Source organism: Oncorhynchus gorbuscha, linkage group LG26, assembly GCF_021184085.1.
Source record: "Oncorhynchus gorbuscha isolate QuinsamMale2020 ecotype Even-year linkage group LG26, OgorEven_v1.0, whole genome shotgun sequence".
NCBI lineage: Eukaryota > Metazoa > Chordata > Actinopteri > Salmoniformes > Salmonidae > Oncorhynchus > Oncorhynchus gorbuscha.
In genome coordinates, this window is record NC_060198.1 from 20,460,603 (window position 1) to 20,469,499 (window position 8,897).

At 47.5% G+C, this 8,897-nt stretch overlaps 1 pseudogene; it reads left to right on the plus strand.

Moving 5' to 3' along the window:
* LOC124016488 overlaps positions 1-8,897 on the plus strand; it is a 126,431-nt pseudogene that overhangs the window by 64,635 nt on the left and 52,899 nt on the right.

Here is an 8,897-nt window from a genome sequence, read left to right on the forward strand (position 1 = left end):
TCTTAATAGACAAACATTGGCAGTAGACTGGCCTTACTGAAGAGCTCAGGCACCGTCATAGGATGCCACCTTTCCAACAAGTCAGTTCGTCAAATTTCTGCCCTGCTAGGGCTGCCATGATCAACTGTAAGTGCTGTTATTATGAAGTGGAAACGTCTAACGTTCAGCCGCGAAACTCGTTCCCTGGAGTGATGAATCATGCTTCACCACCGACAGACAAATCTGGTTTTGGCGGATGCCAGGAGAACGTTGCATGCCCCAATGCATAGTGCCAACTGTAAATTTTGGTGGATGGGGAATACCGGTCTGGGGCTGTTTTTCATGGTTCAAATCAGGCCCCTTAGTTTCAGTGAAGGGAAATCTTAGCACTACAGCATACAATAATATTCTACACAATTATGTGCTTCCAACTTTGTGGAAACAGTTACAGCGTGACAATTTCCCTGTGCACAAAGTAAAATGGTTTCCCAAAATCGGTGTGGTGAACTTGAATGGCCTGCACAGAGCCCTGACCTCAACCTCATCAAACACTTTTGGGATGAATTGGAACGCCGACTGCGAGCCAGGCCTAATTGCCCAACATCAGTGCCTGATGCAAGTCCCCGCAGCAATGTTCCGTCATCTAGTGGAAAGCCTTCCGAGCAGAGTGGAGACTGTTATAGCAGCAAAGGGGGACCAACTTCATATTAATAACCATGATTTTGGAATGAGATATTTGATGAGCAGGTGTCCACAAACTTATGGTCATGTATTGTAGAAGTGTACACTTTCCGTTGTTTAAACTTACTTTATAACATTTGCTTGCTCATTTGCCATATTAGTCTGATGGGACCATACCCTACAACGGGAGCTAGCCTGCAACAACAGAACTTGAAAGAGAATGTTTATTGGCAGGTGGAATGAGGTGCAGTAAGGTTGCAAGGTTAAAGTGGGAGGCAGGATTCAGGTCAGCACAGTATTGTCCAATGAGGTTGCGAGGTGAGCCCAACATGCACACCCCACATGCACTGACGTTGTACACAATTGTGAACTATATTCGGGAACCCGTTTTGGGTTTTGAGCTCTACTTTCAAAACAACTGGCTGAAATTATACAAATCATTTTTATTTACGACTGCGTCAAGTGAGTAGCCACAAAGGTCACTGTGACTGGTTATGACACCTATAATGTCACGTTTATAACAATGTAACGAAAGCTTTTCAAATGTCTTCTTGAGTGGTCCTTCTCATGACCTTTTGTGGTTAAGTATGGAAAACCACTTCTTCCTCTCTCTGCCTCTTCCCTGCACTCGCTCCTTATCTTTCCAGCTCTCCTTTTTGTCACTCACTGAGTCGCTGAGCATCACTTCCCAAGAGACTTGAATATTCGCCCTGCATGTGCAAAAAAGGCGCATGGGGAACTGCTTACTGTTCATTCAGCGGCTCTATATCTGAGGGTCTTAATCTTTGCCATTTAGTTTTGACTCAGTACCCACAGAGATTATATAGGAGGGAAAGTGCCTGCACTAGTAGTAATATGCCCGTAAGCAATCTTTAGTGATATTTTGTGCTTATGTTGCTGTTCGAGTCATGCAGGTTTTTATTTTTTTATTGCCAGGCCACTGTGACTATATTTAGAAATGTGTTGTGTGTTCATTTTTTAGTACTGCAGTTTGTTTAATTCTCTGTTTAATTTTTTAACACTGATAGTCATTCAAGTCAGGTTTGATCCCCTGCTTAGGAAGGAGACTAAACCTCATCACGAACCAGCAGTGAGTGACTCTAACACACACAAACACAAGCACACGCACAGACTTGCCCATCAACATTTCACACTTTTCGACCAACCAAATCACGCGTTGCAACAATAATGACTGTTTAAATTCAGAACCTCACAATTTCCATGGCCATTGCGATTGCACTGCTATCATACCATAACTGTGCATTGTATTTTGGATGAGGCATACTATTGTCATGTTTTGTCTTATATTGTCTTGTCATTTTGCTTTTCCTTCTGTTCGTTTTCCCCCTGCTGGTCTTTTTAGGTTCGTTCCCCTTTTTCTCTCTCCCTCCCTCTCTCTCTTCTCTCTATCGTTCCGTTCCTGCTCCCAGCTGTTCCTATTCCCCTAATCAATCATTTAGTCTTCCCACACCTGTTCCCTATCTTTTCCCCTGATTAGAGTCCCTATTTCTCCCCTTGTTTTCCGTTTCTGCCCTGTCGGATCCTTGTATGTTGTTCACCGTGCTGTGTCTTTGTATCGCCCTGTCGTGTCGTGTTTCCCTCAGATGCTGCGTGGTGAGCAGGTGTCTGAGTCTGCTACGGTCAAGTGCCTTCCCGAGGCAACCTGCAGTTTATTATCGAGTCTCCAGTCAGTTCTCGTGATTACGAGTGGAATTGTTTTTTATGCTTTATTTACCGCTCCGATTTGTCTAGGAGTATTGCTATTTCCTTAAACTGGATTAAAGACTCTGTTTTCGCCAAGTCGCTTTTGGGTCCTCATTCACCTGCATAACAGAAGGATCCGACCAAAGAATGGACCCAGCGACTACAGACGCTCGTAACAATGCCGTCGAGATCCAAGGAGCCATGCTCGGCAGGCACGAGCAGGAATTGTCTGCTGCTCGTCATGCCATGGAGAACCTGGCCGCTCAGGTTTCCGACCTCTCTGGACAGTTCCAGAGTCTTCGTCTCGTGCCACCTGTTACTTCCTGGTCTGCCGAGCCTCCGGAACCTAGGGTTAATAACCCACCTTGCTACTCCGGGCAGCCCAAGGAGTGCCGCTCCTTTCTCACCCAGTGTGATATTGTGTTCTCTCTCAAACCCAACACATACTCTAGAGAGAGAGCTCGGGTTGCTTACGTCATTTCACTCCTTACTGGCCGGGCTCGAGAGTGGGGCACAGCTATCTGGGAGGCAAGGGCTGATTGTTCAAACAATTACCAGAACTTTAAAGAGGAGATGATTCAGGTTTTTGACCGTTCAGTTTTTGGTAGGGAGGCTTCTAGGGCCCTGGCTTCCCTATGAGAGGGAGCTTTTGATCTTCTAAAAGAACGTTTTACGTCCGCTCCTATCCTCGTTACTCCTGACGTCACTAGACAATTCATTGTCGAGGTTGACGCTTCAGAGGTAGGCGTGGGAGCCATTCTATCCCAGCGCTTCCAGTCTGACGATAAGGTTCATCCTTGCGCTTATTTTTCTCATCGCCTGTCGCCATCTGAACGCAACTATGATGTGGGTAACCGCGAACTGCTCGCCATCCGCTTAGCCCTAGGCGAATGGCGACAGTGGTTGGAGGGGGCGACCGTTCCTTTTGTCGTTTGGACACTCCATTAGAACCTTGAGTACATCCGTTCTGCCAAACGACTTAATGCTCGTCAAGCTCGTTGGGCATTATTTTTCGCTCGTTTCGAGTTTGTGATTTCTTACCGCCCGGGTAGCAAGAACACCAAGCCTGATGCCTTATCCCGTCTTTTTAGTTCTTCTGTGGCTTCTACTGATCCCGAGGGGATTCTTCCTTATGGGCGTGTTGTCGGGTTGACAGTCTGGGGAATTGAAAGACAGGTTAAGCAAGCACTCACGCACACTGCGTCGCCGCGCGCTTGTCCTAGTAACCTTCTTTTCGTTCCTGTTTCCACTCGTCTGGCTGTTCTTCAGTGGGCTCACTCTGCCAAGTTAGCTGGTCATCCCGATGTTCGAGGCACTCTTGCTTCTATTCGCCAGCGCTTTTGGTGGCCGACTCAGGAGCGTGACACGCGCCGTTTCGTGGCTGCTTGTTCGGACTGCGCGCAGACTAAGTCAGGTAACTCTCCTCCTGCCGGTCGTCTCAGACCGCTCCCCATTCCTTCTCGACTGTGATTCTTACGGTTGTCGATAGGTTCTCTAAGGCGGCACATTTCATTCCTCTCGCTAAACTTCCTTCCGCTAAGGAGACGGCACAAATCATCATCGAGAATGTGTTCAGAATTCATGGCCTCCCGTTAGACGCCGTTTCAGACAGAGGTCCGCAATTCACGTCACAGTTTTGGAGGGAGTTCTGTCGTTTGATTGGTGCGTCCGTCAGTCTCTCTTCCGGGTTTCATCCCCAGTCTAACGGTCAAGCAGAGAGGGCCAATCAGACGATTGGTCGCATACTACGCAGCCTTTCTTTCAGAAACCCTGCGTCTTGGGCAGAACAGCTCCCCTGGGCAGAATACGCTCACAACTCGCTTCCTTCGTCTGCTACCGGGTTATCTCCGTTTCAGAGTAGTCTGGGTTACCAGCCTCCTCTGTTCTCATCCCAGCTTGCCGAGTCCAGCGTTCCCTCCGCTCAAGCGTTTGTCCAACGTTGTGAGCGCACCTGGAGGAGGGTGAGGTCTGCACTTTTCCGTTACAGGGCACAGACTGTGAGAGCCGCCAATAAACGTAGGATTAAGAGTCCAAGGTATTGTTGCAGCCAGAGAGTGTGGCTTTCCACACGCAACCTTCCTCTTACGACAGCTTCTCGTAAGTTGACTCCGCGGTTCATTGGTCCGTTCCGTGTCTCCCAGGTCGTCAATCCTGTCGCTGTGCGACTGCTTCTTCCGCGACATCTTCGTCGCGTCCATCCTGTCTTCCATGTCTCCTGTGTCAAGCCCTTTCTTCGCACCCCCGTTCGTCTTCCCTCCCCCTCCCGTCCTTGTCGAGAGCGCACCTATTTACAAGGTACGTAGGATCATGGACATGCGTTCTCGGGGACGGGGTCACCAATACTTAGTGGATTGGGAGGGTTACGGTCCTGAGGAGAGGAGTTGGGTTCCGTCTCGGGACGTGCTGGACCGTTCACTGATTGATGATTTCCTCCGTTGCCGCCAGGATTCCTCCTCGAGTGCGCCAGGAGGCGCTCGGTGAGTGGGGGGTACTGTCATGTTTTGTCTTATATTGTCTTGTCATTTTGCTTTTCCTTCTGTTCGTTTTCCCCCTGCTGGTCTTTTAGGTTCGTTCCCCTTTTTCTCTCTCCCTCCCTCTCTCTCTTCTCTCTATCGTTCCGTTCCTGCTCCCAGCTGTTCCTATTCCCTAATCAATCATTTAGTCTTCCCACACCTGTTCCCTATCTTTTCCCCTGATTAGAGTCCCTATTTCTCCCCTTGTTTTCCGTTTCTGCCCTGTCGGATCCTTGTATATTGTTCACCGTGCTGTGTCTTTGTATCGCCCTGTCGTGTCGTGTTTCCCTCAGATGCTGCGTGGTGAGCAGGTGTCTGAGTCTGCTACGGTCAAGTGCCTTCCCGAGGCAACCTGCAGTTTATTATCGAGTCTCCAGTCAGTTCTCGTGATTACGAGTGGAATTGTTTTTTATGCTTTATTTACCGCTCCGATTTGTCTAGGAGTATTGCTATTTCCTTAAACTGGATTAAAGACTCTGTTTTCGCCAAGTCGCTTTTGGGTCCTCATTCACCTGCATAACAACTATAGTATTTGGTGACATGTTATATAGACTATATTAACTGTATGTGGTATAATAGCGACGACAGACGCCTGCATACAAAGATATATTGGAAACCCAGATCATGCGCTCCAAATGACACCATATTGTCCGTGGTCAAAGGTATATATGGAATAGGGTGTCATTTGGGACGTACCCACTGTCAACAATTACGAGTTGTAGTTTGTATGTTGACTTCAAAATACCGAAGGGGTGAGAGTCTCACATTGTTAAATACATTTTCTAACCCTTCCAATTAAATATCTAACCGAGTCTAAACAGTGTTTAAATGTAGCAGGGTTTGAATGGGTGTGTGTGAGCGTTAATCAACAATCATTTCCAATCCTCCAGTCTTGAAGTATTTTCTTCTTTTATGCTTTTTTAAATTTTATAAAGCCCCCCCCCCCCCACACACACACACACAAACACATTTGGGGGACTAAATTTATTCTAAATATATTTGTATATTTCTTTGCAAGGAATGTTTATTTATTTTTATCAACTGCTACAAAATCGTAGGTTTGTAATACCACGCACTTTCTCTCTCTCTCAACTTCTGTCTTTGATGTGCTTTGGTTGGAGGGGAAGATCGGCCACTTATTTTAGAGGTGCAAGTCCATGAAATATTATTTTCTGAAGGCCCCACTTGCATGGTATCCTTTTGGCACCTTGGCCAGCCTTTTGAGTCTCTCACCCCTTATGTGTGTTTAAAAAAATATATGTTTATACATTTTTTTAACCCAACTTTCATCCCATCCCTTCAAAGAAGTTAAACAACTTTTTTTTAAAACTGTGTTAAACTGTGTGATTATTTTTAAATACCCCATGACTGTGAATAATCTGTATTTTCTTGGTCTGTCTACTAAACAGCCTGACTCTGACGATTTTTTTGGACTGTGTGGAAGAACAATACTACACTGCAAGATCAAACATGGTACTTCTGTTCTTATTTTTGCCCATATTTTACCTCTGTTTTTGTGTTGTCTCATCCTCATCGCAGTTCATATGTTGTCATTTCACGTTTGGATGCTTTTCACTCGGTGAAGGCCTCTGTCTTGCTACTTTCGCTGGTATCCCATAACACTTTCACGTGTCATTGTATGTGTAACCTTTTATTTTACAAGGCAAGTCAGTTAAGAACAAATTCTTATTTACAATGACGGCCTACACATGTAAAGACATAAACCGTGCCCATGCAACATATACTCCCTTTTGTAACATATAGTTTTCAGCCTATAGTTCCTTTTGGTTATTACAGTGTCATGTATCACTGCACATTTATTCATGCCCTGCATACCTTACAGTATGATCAATTTGTATTCCTACCTGGTTTTGACGTGGATGATGAAATAACACAGTAATATCATCATGAAAAATCACCAAACGGGTTACAATGATGAAATATCGCATGTAAGTTCTCCCCTGGCCTATTTTGTAGTAAGTATTTTTTGGCATGCACTTGTTTTTACAGGGGCACAGAAGGGCTTTATTTTTAGGGCTTGTCACAAAGAGAAGCGTCTCTTTTTCAAAGAGAGAAAGGTTGAAAGAGAGGGGGATGGTTCTCAAAGTGCACCACCCTATCAATGATGGCACTCAGATGAGAGAGGACAGGGAGCTGGAGAGATGAGAGAGGTGTTGAGATGGAAGTGTTGAGAAAGGGAGGTGTTGAGAAAGGGAGGTGTTGAGAAAGGGAGGTGTTGAGAAAGGAGGTGTTGAGAGAGATTGAGAGAGATTGAGCGCGAGAGAGGTTGAGCGCGAGAGAGGTTGAGCGCGAGAGAGGTTGAGCGCGAGAGAGGTTGAGCGCGAGAGAGAGAGGTTGAGTTGAGCGAGAGAGAGAGGTTGAGCGAGAGGTTGAGCGAGGTTGAGGTCGAGAGAGGTTGAGCGAGAGAGAGGTTGAGAGAGAGAGAGGTTGAGCGAGAGAGAGGTTGAGCGAGAGAGAGGTTGAGCGAGCGAGAGAGAGAGGTTGAGCGAGCGAGAGAGAGGTTGAGCGAGAGAGAGAGGTTGAGCGAGAGAGAGAGAGGTTGAGCGAGAGAGAGAGAGAGAGAGAGGTTGAGAGAGAGAGAGGTTGAGCGAGAGAGAGAGAGAGGTTGAGAGAGAGAGAGAGGTTGAGAGAGAGAGAGAGGTTGAGCGAGAGAGAGAGAGAGAGGTTGAGCGAGAGAGAGAGAGAGGTTGAGCGAGAGAGAGAGAGAGAGGTTGAGCGAGAGAGAGGTTGAGCGAGAGAGAGAGAGAGAGGTTGAGCGAGAGAGAGGAGAGAGGTTGAGAGAGAGAGAGAGAGAGAGGTTGAGAGAGAGAGAGAGGTTGAGAGCGAGAGAGAGGTTGAGCGAGAGAGAGAGGTTGAGAGAGAGAGAGAGGTTGAGAGAGAGAGTTGAGCGAGAGAGAGAGAGAGAGAGAGAGAGAGAGAGAGGTTGAGAGAGAGAGAGAGAGAGAGAGAGAGAGGTTGAGAGAGAGAGAGAGAGAGAGGTTGAGCGAGAGAGAGAGAGAGAGAGAGAGGTTGAGAGCGAGAGAGAGAGAGAGGTTGAGCGAGAGAGAGAGGTTGAGCGAGAGAGAGAGAGAGGTTGAGCGAGAGAGAGAGAGGTTGAGCGAGAGAGAGAGAGAGAGGTTGAGCGAGAGAGAGAGAGAGGTTGAGAGAGAGAGAGAGAGGTTGAGCGAGAGAGAGAGAGAGGTTGAGCGAGAGAGAGAGGTTGAGAGAGTTGAGCGAGAGAGAGAGGTTGAGCGAGAGAGAGAGAGAGGTTGAGTTGAGAGAGAGAGAGAGAGAGAGAGGTTGAGAGAGAGAGGAGAGAGAGAGAGAGAGCGAGAGAGAGGTTGAGCGAGAGAGAGAGAGAGAGAGGAGAGGTTGAGCGAGAGAGAGAGAGGTTGAGAGAGAGGTTGAGCGAGAGAGAGAGAGAGAGAGAGAGAGAGAGAGGTTGAGAGAGAGAGGTTGAGAGAGAGAGAGAGAGAGAGGTTGAGAGAGAGAGAGGTTGAGCGAGAGAGAGAGAGGTTGAGCGAGAGAGAGAGAGAGAGAGAGGTTGAGCGAGAGAGAGAGGTTGAGAGAGAGAGAGGTTGAGCGAGAGAGAGAGAGCGAGAGAGAGGTTGAGCGAGAGAGAGAGAGGAGAGCGAGCGAGAGAGAGAGAGGTTGAGCGAGAGAGAGAGAGAGGTTGAGCGAGAGAGAGAGAGAGGTTGAGCGAGAGAGAGAGAGGTTGAGCGAGAGAGAGAGGTTGAGAGAGAGAGAGAGGTTGAGAGAGAGAGAGAGAGAGAGAGAGAGAGAGAGAGGTTGAGCGAGAGAGAGAGAGAGGTTGAGCGAGAGAGAGAGAGAGTTGAGAGAGAGAGAGAGAGAGAGAGAGCGAGAGAGAGAGAGGTTGAGAGAGAGAGGTTGAGAGAGAGAGAGGTTGAGCGAGAGAGAGGTTGAGCGAGAGAGAGAGGTTGAGAGAGAGAGAGGTTGAGCGAGAGAGAGAGAGGTTGAGCGAGAGAGAGAGAGGTTGAGCGAGAGAGAGAGAGAGAGAGA